Source organism: Choloepus didactylus, chromosome 1, assembly GCF_015220235.1.
Source record: "Choloepus didactylus isolate mChoDid1 chromosome 1, mChoDid1.pri, whole genome shotgun sequence".
NCBI lineage: Eukaryota > Metazoa > Chordata > Mammalia > Pilosa > Megalonychidae > Choloepus > Choloepus didactylus.
This window is the reverse complement of record NC_051307.1, coordinates 245,268,836-245,279,128: the sequence shown is the minus strand read 5'-3', so window position 1 is coordinate 245,279,128 and position 10,293 is coordinate 245,268,836.

The window sequence follows — 10,293 nt, the reverse complement described above, 5'->3', positions numbered from 1 at the left end:
ATGCCAAGTGGCTTTGCCTCTCTGAGATTCAACAGTGACACAATAATAATGACACATCAGCAGAAGAAGAGCTTTGCCTTTGGGTCAAAGAAGTTTGAGAGCTGGGAAGCAAACAGTCCTGCCATGGAAGTCTCCACTCACACCCATGTACCTGAGCCTGCTCCAAGCTAGGTAGTGCCCTCCCATCCTCAGCAAGCCCTGAAGTCAGGAGGGGCTGGAACGCCTACACGTCTCCATCATGCAGACTCAACCTTGGCAGATGAGCCAGCATGATCCACCCATCACTCCTTTGAACGGGCTGTGTTCCCTTGTATCCGAGAAGCCCTGCCTTTGGTCCCCACCCAAACGTGGGGAGCCATTTGACTTCCATTCTGAATGATGGACTAGACTCTTAGCAACCCAGGTATCTCTTATTGCCTCTGTTGGGGATTGAATCATGGAAACCTCCCTCCCCCCAAAAAAAAGACACAGTCAAATCTTAATCTGCATTCCTGTGGGTGAGAGCCCTTTCATAAATAAGACCTTTTAAAGATGTTGTTATTAATTAAGGTGTGGCCAAATTACCCCGTATGATTGGAGGCCTTAGAAGAGAAGAAAGTTGGATGCCATCAGTCAGAAGAATCTAGAAGTCGGAGAAAGCCACAGGAGGAGACCAAGGACATCACCATGTGACAGAGGTAGAAATGCAAATCAGAGAACCCCAAGGATTTAGCACCAAGCCAGCACCAGAACACTACAGATTTTGGGGAGAATGCATGACCCATCAAGACCTTGATTTTGGACTTCCAGCCTCCAAAACTGGGATCCAGTAAATCCCCATGGTTTAAGGCAACCTATTGTGTGGTATTTCTGACAGAGCTCTAGTAAACTAAGGCAGTCACCCCACTGCAGTCTCTTGCTCAAGAACACTGATGCAGCTGAGACTCATAGCTCTGTCCCTCTTGGGAAATTGCCCTCTGATGACTGACTCAGCCTTGCCCAAGGTGATGTCCTCCCTTCCTGGGGCAGCCTGCATCCAATGTCCGGGCCATGCCAGGGTATAAAAGCCCAGCCCCCTTGCCTCAATTCCGGCAGCTCTATGGCGTCCTTCCAGCTCCAAAGCTCCCTGTGGGATCAGCTAAGGCCTCTGTTGGGACTGCATCACATCCCAGCTTCTCCCTCTGCCCAATCTTCCTTCGTGCCCTTCCTGGATTTGGTCCCAAGAGTGCTCCCCCATGATCCTCCTCCATGCAGACCTCCATCTCCGAGTCTGTTTCCCTAGGAAGCCACCCAGGACACTCTCCTTCCCTCCCGCTCCCCATCTCTGTCTTCATACCATAACTTTTCCTTTGATACATGTATAGGATGCACATGCTATTCTGTAGCTCTACTTAAAGTCTCCCTGTTTTGCAGCTCAATAGATTCTAGAATCTGAAAAACCAATAACCGCTTCTTCCAGTATTATAATTACATACATACAAGGCCAAGTAGTTTAAATTGAACTGCATAAAAAAAAAAAGATGTAAATATATGCCCCCCCCAAAAAAAAGAATAATAATAATAATTAAGGTAACCCAAATTTGGAGGAAGAGATGGGGGAGGAGAAGCATTTTACAAGCCTTTATTAATGTTTACTATTTTATATATATTTGGCTTCCCAGTAAGATCATCCATATTTTTAATATTACCATTTCTTGTGGAAAGTTCATTTTTTCCCATCTTAGAAACCTTCTCTTACTGCTATCTGACTCATTGTGGTAATTTGGGCCGGCTGCTTGCTATCATTGGGGATTTCTTGGCATTACATGACTGGATTGAGTCCACCGTCTCTTGGATCCCGTGTCTTCTCTTTCCTGGATTTGTTTTTTAATTTTTACCCAACATCCTCAAGCAAGTCCTCCTGAGACACCCTGTGGGAAAGGTCTTTTTGAGTCCTTGATTCATGGTCGATTGACAGTTTGGCTGGGTATCGAAATTTAGGTTTTCAATTAGTTTTCCTCAGAACTTCAAAGAGTTGCTCTGTTTTCCTCTACCACTCAGGGCTGCTGATGTACAAGTATGGCTCTGTTTCCTTTGAAGGAGTGATTCTTTTTTGGAGGACTGGGGTTAGTACTGCCCTCCCCCCATTGGGACATTTGGAAATCTGGTGAAGCTATTTTTAGGAGTGGTTCTTTTTTGGAGGGAGTGGGGTTGGTTCTGCCCCCCATCCCCCATTGGGACATTTGGAAATCTAAATACTTTTAGGGGCATTATAACAACTATGATATTTAGTGGGCAGGGGCCTGGGATTTGATGTGCAGGGGAGCCTTATCCAATAAAAGTGTCCCACTCAAATTGCCAAAAATATGAACAAAGTTGGAGAACTTACCCTACCTGATTTCAAGACTTATTATAAAGCAACAGTAACCAAAAAATGTGGCAATGTTGTAACAATAGACATAATAGGTCAACAGACTAGAATACAGTTCACTCACAACCGGTCAATTGATTTGCAATAAAAGTGCCAAGGCGAATCAATGGGAAAAGGGTAGTCTTTCAACACATGGTGCTGAAACAATAGGAATTCCACATGCAAAAAGAATAAATCTCAAACCCTTAGCTAACACCATCTATGAAAATTAATTTGCAATCGATCATAGACATAAAACTAAGAAATAAATCTAGAGAAAAATAAAAAACAGGATAAAGATTTAATGGCCTTGAGTTTGGCAAAGATTTCTTAAATACAATACAATATAAATTTCTAAAAAGAAAATCAATAAATTGGACTTCATCACAAGTAAAAAACATCCTCTTCAAGAGATACAGTTAATAAAATAAAAAGGCAAGCCACAGTCCTAGAGAAAATATTTGCAAAACATGTATCTTGCAAAGGACTTGAATTAGAATATATAAAGAACCCTGAAAATGTCATAATAAGATACCCAGGTAGAGAGGGAGCTCCGGAATTGTTTCTTCTGTTTACTCACTCAAATCCAGCTAGGCGGTGACGAGTGGGCAGGTTGGCTTCCCTGGACAAAACACACATCCTTTCTCTCTCTGGTCCTCTCTCTGCATGACACCTGGGTTTGTCGTTGGCAGCCTCCCCACCTGCCCACCCAACCCCTAGCAAGATCATCACATTAGGTACTATTTACAAAGTCAAGATTGCAAGAGCCCTAAGACCCCATTTCACCCGACCTTCCCATTTCACAGATTGGAAGCCTGAGGCCCCAAGATAAGTCTTCTTCATTAGAACCTTGGAAGCACAGCGCTGGCAGCCCCAAGCTTGTTGGGGGTCCATGAATATATGTGAGACGGGGGGTGGGGGTAGCAGTGGGAGAGGGAGGAAAAAAAACCCAGTGCCGCGTCAAAAATGAATAAATGTTTAATTAAATGTCTGAGGAACATAGCATTAGTCAACGAGTCAACTGCATCTCCACTCAACTCCGATCCAGTTAAATATAAATTCTATTTAATGAGGCATGTGGGTGCCTTTTAATATGTTTGATGTGATGGTGCTGTGGAAATGCTAAAAGAGGACCTAGCAAAGGTCTTAAAATAGTCCTGCCCACACAAAGAGCCCTCATTCATTCATTCAACAAGGACTGAATGGCTGACGCAATCAGGGCCACGTTAAGGGACCCTCCTTCTGCAGAGGTGCAAATCAGGGCGTCGTTCCCTCCCTCCGGACTTGGGACCCTGGTTGCTTGATTCCTCCATCTCCCCTGGAGCAGGGCACCTCCTTGTACTCATGGGGAAACTGAGGCCCTGTCAAGGTGAGGTCACAGTTTTACCCTGTGGCATAGCGGGGAGTAGCACCCAGATCTCCCCAGGCCCCCTCCTGCAAGCAGGCAGACCAGTGTCCCCCAGGGACCCTCTCCCCAGCCTCATAAATATTCATACAGCTGACCCTTTCCAGAAGGCTCCAAGGAAGCCCATTACAGATTCCCGTGGCACTGACTGCATTTCTCGTTAAGAGAACACAGTTATTCTAATTTTAACTTCACTCCGGTAGTACCTCGGCCCCCGCCCCCCAGCTTCATTTATATAAGGGATGTTTTCACCGCCTGAGAGTATGATGCAGCCCCGGCTCTCTTGCCTGTTGCTTGGGATGAGTCATATTTCGGAGGGTTCTTTGTAACGTGGGTGATGCGAACCTGCTCGTCCGAGGGTCCCTGGCAAACGCTTCTCCCATTCAGCAAAGAACACCCACCCAAGGAGCAGGTGGGTCATGGCCTTTAAAGAAAAACCCAGCCAGCTCCCAGGCCTGCCAAGGCCCAGCCTGGCCCACCCCTGTCTTCCCCCCACTCTCAACCTCCCTCTCTACCCACCAGCCTAGGGTTGCCAGATAAATGACAGCGTGCCCAGTTACATTGGAATCTCAGATAAACGAGGAGTGATTTCTTAGTCTAGGAATGTGCCAAATATTGCAAGGGACATAGTTATGCTAAAAAAAAAAACTCATTCACTGTTTTTCTGAAATTCCAGTGTAACTGGGCACCCTGCATTTTTATGTATTAAATCTGGCTGCCCTCTTACTGTTCCACAGTGATACCAATAGACTTCCTGCCTCAGGGCCTTTGCACATGCTGTCCCTTCTGCCTGGAATGCCCCCCCCCCCCCCCACACACACACACACCGCATTACCACCATCTTTGCTAAGTCTTTAGCACTGAGGTCTCCATTCAAATACCACTACTGCAGAAAAGTTTTCCCTGACCCTCATACTGGTGCCCCACCACCGCCATCATCCTCTCTCCAATTCTCGTGTTTTATTTTTCTCATGGCACTTATCACTGTCTTAAGAAAGAATCTCATCTATTTATGTTTTTGGCTGTCTTCCTCCCTAGGATGTCAGCTCCATGAGAGAAGCCAAGCCTGCCCCAGCACCTTGTAGCTACTCGATGCATGTTTGTCAAATGCTGTTTCATATTCACAAGCACCCCTGCAAGATAAGTTTTGTTTTGCCCACCACGCAGCTGGGGAAACTGAGGCTCAGAGAGGTGGGTGACCCAATCAAGGCTTCTGAGGTGGCCCTTTATAAACCGTCCTGTGTCATATGTGACCAGCAGGACGTGCCATGGGTTGAAGGCACAAATATGTTTGGATAATCATATCCAAAGGGAAGACATGGGGCCAGGGTAGGTTTTGTGGAGCGGAGGCTGGGCTGGGTGGCAGGGGGCCTTCCAAGGGAAATGGGGCCAAGGCTGAGATGAAAAGCAGACTTTCCCACGTATGGTCTGCATGCCACTACCTGATTAGGAAATCACTGCTGGGCCCGAGGGTATGACTTTTGTGATTTTGATGGTTATGGGTTTTTTGCAATGTAAGGCACATCATGTGATATCATGGATATTGTTGCTTAGGACAAGCCCATGTTCAAAGCAAGTCAATTTAAAGGAAAATATTAAGTAAAAAAGAACACAGGAGGGCCATAATAATAGACACCCTAGAGATGGAAACCAATATTAGTAATGTTAATAACATTAATAATAATAATAGCTATTCTTTAATCGCTTACCCCATGCCAGACACTTATCCAAGTATTTTCCATGGATTAACTAATTTAGTCTTCAAATCAACCCAAATGACAGAGACACTATTATCGCCTCCAACTGCGAGATGAGGAAACAGAGGCACAGAGAGGTCAGGCAACTTGCTCACAGTCACACAGCTCATGAGAAAGGGAGCCAGAATATGAACTCAGGCCTTCTGGCTCCAGAGCCTTCATCTAGAAAACAGTGGTATGGCCCAGGCCCCACTTTACTCACTTTAATGCTTACAACAGTCCCAGAGAAGCCTTGCCCCAGCCACATGGCATCCACTTTCTCCTGACCTTCAACCAAAATCTTTGCTGCCACCGCTACCACCCTGCCCAACACATGCATGACTCCTGGCCCTCTCCCTCGTCATCTTTGCACCTGCTGCTCTGACTTCTAGGAACCTTCCTCTCTACATTGTCCTCTAGATGATCTTCTCACTACTCCTTCAAGGTGCTTGAACAAGTATCCCCTCTTCCAGGGAGCCCTGTGGGATTGCCCCCTGGCCCCACACTAGGTTGGGGCCTCTTCTGACTTTCCTCACAAGTGCTCCCACTCTGCCCCTGGTCTGAATCTGGTCTGTCTCCATAGTGGGTTGTAAGCTCCAGGAGGGCAGGGATGAGTGGGAAACTTCCCAGGGTCCCAGCACCAAGTGCAGGCCGGGTGGAGAAGATGAGAAAAGTATGGGATTGCAAGGACCATCAGCAGGGAACCCCAGCTGCTTTTGTCCTTTCTGTCCTCACGGGGACTTTGGCCCCATCCCCCAGGCTGTCCCTGGCCAACCAGAGGTTTGCTCCTCTGATGGGGACTGGAGCAGGGACTGGAGCAGGGACAGCTACAGAGTGAGGGAGGAGGTTCCCAGAATTAAATCTGGGCTGGGATTTGGGCTCAACAACCCTCAAGAATCACCCGGAAGAAAATGCATGTCCATTTGTAGGAAGTCATCTTTAGGAAATAATCAGATGAGTGCACCAAGTTGCATGCATGAGGATGTTCATTTCAGTGCTGTTTATAACACTGACATAAGCTAAGTGCCCAGTAACTGGGGATTGGCTAAGTATTTTATGCTACAGCTCTACTGTGTAGCTGGCCTCTGCCAATGTTGGCAGCTTCATCTTGCACCATTCTCCTCCCTTGCTCTCTGCCCATCAGCCACAGTAGCTACACTTCCTCCAGCTAAGAGCCTTTTCTTATGCTGTTCCCATGGCCTAGAACACTTTTCCCTCCCCTCCTTACTTAGTTAAACATCACTCACTCTTTCAAATCCCAGCCCAGTCGTCACTGCCTCCAGAGCTCCCCATAACAGGTCAAAACCCCAATAGCACGGACTTGCCGTGAGCTTGTCCAATTTGTAGTGGTCTGTGCATTAGTATGATTCTTGATTATCTTTCTCCCCAACGGGACTATAAGCTCCCCGAGGGTAGTGATTGGTCTGTTTTGTTCCCCAGTATTGACCCAGAACCCCACATAGTTCCTAGAAAACAGTAGGTGCTCAATATTTGTGGAACAAATGAACAAATTAAGGGAAGGAAGAAAGCATACAACCCATACTTATTGACGTGATGAGCTGCCCATGATGTATTTGCATGCAAGAAGAACCTAGCTTGCAAAATCACTACAGCTCACTGCTATTTCGGTAAGAAAAAATTTTCCTGTGTGTGGACACACATGCAAAGGAAAAACTCAGAAGAAAAAAAACGCCAACTGAAAACCAGGTTAGCCAGCGACCACAGGGTCTACAGATGATGCTTCTTTACTTCTTAATTATCTATATTTTCTGCTTCAATTAACTCAGATTATGCTGTAATCTGGAAAGTGCATGCAAATCACCTGGGAGGGTCTCCTTGAAATGCAGATTCCGACCTGGCAGATCCGGGGTGGGGCCCGAGGGTACTGCATTTCCAACAAGCTCCCTGGTGGAGCAGATGCTGCGGATTGAGGACCATAGTTTAAGTAGCAAGGTTGTAGAGTATGGCATTAAGAAGAAGGAGGAGATGGAGGAGGGGAAAGGGAAAAGGGAGGGAGGAGGGGGAGCAATGAAGGTAGTTTAAAAAAAATAATAAGAGGAAGAGGAAGAGGTGAAATTTCAAAAGAGGTCAGACTTCTGCACAGCTTGCATTCTCCCCGGATGGAGGATCCATGCTCTGCAGAAGGAAGAGCCAAACAGACACACAGACAGGCCCGGGGGCTGATGGAGAAGCATCCCTAAGAAAGGGCAGACTGGGGGAGAGGAGGCAGAGGGGTGCAGGCAGGTTCCCACAGAGAGGACCGGATTGGCGGGAGGTGGCGCTGCCCTGACTGCGTGGTGGAGGGAGGCGGGTAATAATTCAGAGCCCCTGGCGCAACTGAGCATTTACTGGCTACAAAGGAGCTATTTTGCTCCCCACGGGCCTAACTCGCCGTCTATCTTGCAGACGTATCTCAATCAGGTGAGGGGAAAAGAGAGGAGGCGCTTACCGTGTTCTTCAGCAGGGGGCGCTGTTTGGCTAAATCGGGCCGGGGGTGTAGATAACGGACATTACGCCTCGCCCACCCAGCCGGGCCTATAGCTCACTTACCACTCAAGGCCACAGTGGCCCACTAGGGAGCAGCAGTTTTGCTCTTGAAGGCTCGGATGCAATGGGCAGGCTGTGGGCCTCGGGGTTGGCTCAGCATCTCAGAGCTGGGAGTGCCTGACTGGAAACAAGGGGAAACTGAGGCCCAGAGAGGGGAAGGGACTTGTGGAGCAGCCAGGACTAGAAGCAGAGCCAGAACCTGTTCCTATGATCCGTTGGGGCTCAGGGGGAGGGAAGCTGGTTAAAGGACAAAGGGGCAGAGGCAAGGCAAGGGGTCACATTTGCTCCAAATAGAGGCCCGTCCTGACTACCATCTACTGACCGGTCATCCTGTCGGCTACCACTGAGGGTATCTACTCACAACTCACACACACATTTGTCTCTGGAATAACCTTCCTGGTCCATCTCTGAACAAGTCACACTCCTGCTCAAACACCATCTGTGGCTCCCCATTGCCTATAGGAGGGGTTTGAAAACCACCTGTTTGCGCCCTAAAATAATTTCGGCAATACTATGTCCCCACAAGCTTTCTCAGTTGACATCTATAAACTTTCATCCTACATTCAAAATTATATTTTGATTAATCAGAGATGAAAAATATTAAACATTGTATAAAATGAAATACGATGAGGATCAACTGTAATTGGAATATTTTATGACATGATTTGACAAAAAGGTCTTAATTATCAAATTAAATAACGCTCTCACACTCTGAAAGTATGTGAAATTTTATTGAGTGGGGGGTCCCCCCTCCCATTTTGTATTTCAAAATGTGAGAAACCTAAGAAAAAAAGAGTCAGTCCAGTTACAGTTAGAAGACTCAATTTCACTGACCTCTATTCTTCAGCTATCCTGAATGCAAAATGTTCCCACCCAGCCAACTTGCCCTCATGGGGAATGTTAACAGAAACAGGAAGCCTGTGATTTCTGTCTAGTCGGTAGTTATCTGGGGGATCCCAAACCAGTACTTCCAACCTTCCCCTAGTTTGGGGATCCAGGAAGATTTTATACCCAGCACAATATGTCATAAATCGGCTCCAAATGGGTGAGGATTTGAACCCAGGCCCCTATCCCCACCTCCCTACTGCTTGGGTTCAAGTTGGCTCCTTGGTTGGGGTGTCCAGTATGCAAGTTCTGACTTCACCCAATCCTGGGAGCCTCTTGGCAGGCTCTCTTCTTAGAGGCTCCAGCACCTTTCACCCAAAGTAGGTCCTTTGGGCCTCGTCTGTTTTCCTCACTGTCTCTCCGTAGAGAAACCCCTGTCTGATTCGCCGGTTTTCCCTCTGCTCAACCAGCCCCTTGGGAAGCTGCTGGAAAATAACTTGAGCTGATAAATGTTTGTAGGATAACTACACGGGTCAGCAGGGCATCGATGCCGGGTGGGGCGGGGGAGGTTACCAACATCCCCTGGGTGGTGATAACAGCAACTCGAATGTTCCTGGCATGGGGACAAAACTGTTGACTTGGCAGCGGATGTGACTCTCAGTTTCCAACTGAAGGTGGGTGAGAAACAGCCCGTGATCATTTTCCTTTAATTGAGCCTCCCTCTCCCCACACTGATAGGAAATCTCATTTCAGGAGTTCCTGTAAGCTTAATAAAATGATTATATTTATAAGTTGAAACTGCCCCCACACTATGATCCCATTGCCCTCTGCATCTGGGACTTGGCAGGGGCTGGGGAAGGGGGACAGAGCAGTTAGCTGAGCTGCAAGCATCTCCTGCTCCTTCTCCATTTTGAAGCTGCTCAGCCCTCAAGCCTATAATTTTAAAGGAAAAGAAACTTCTAATATGCACAGCATTTTATTAGCCACCCCCTTCTCTCTTCCTCTATCTGTGTCCAACGCAGGCACGTTGCCAGAGAAGAGCCGATACTTTCACGTCTTTGATTATGAGTGAGCTGATGCTAGTCTTTAAGATGTCAGGGTCCCCAACTCTAAAATGAGGGGCTTAGAGTAGATGACAGTGGGCTTCCTCTCCTCTGCAGAGAGAGGCAGAGTCCCACTTTGGAGGGCAAGATGCTGGGAGCGATTAGTGATGTCTGCCAGGGTCACAGGAAGGGGTGTGGACACATGCCCACCAGACTTTGACCCTTCATGAAGAAATCCAGAGACTGAAAACTGGTAGCTAAAGGACAGGTTTCTTTGGACCCACACAGGTTGCTTTACATATATTTTTTTACTTGGACTTTTTTTTTTTTTTTTTCTTTTTTGGCTGTTATTTATAAGGTGGAAGATTT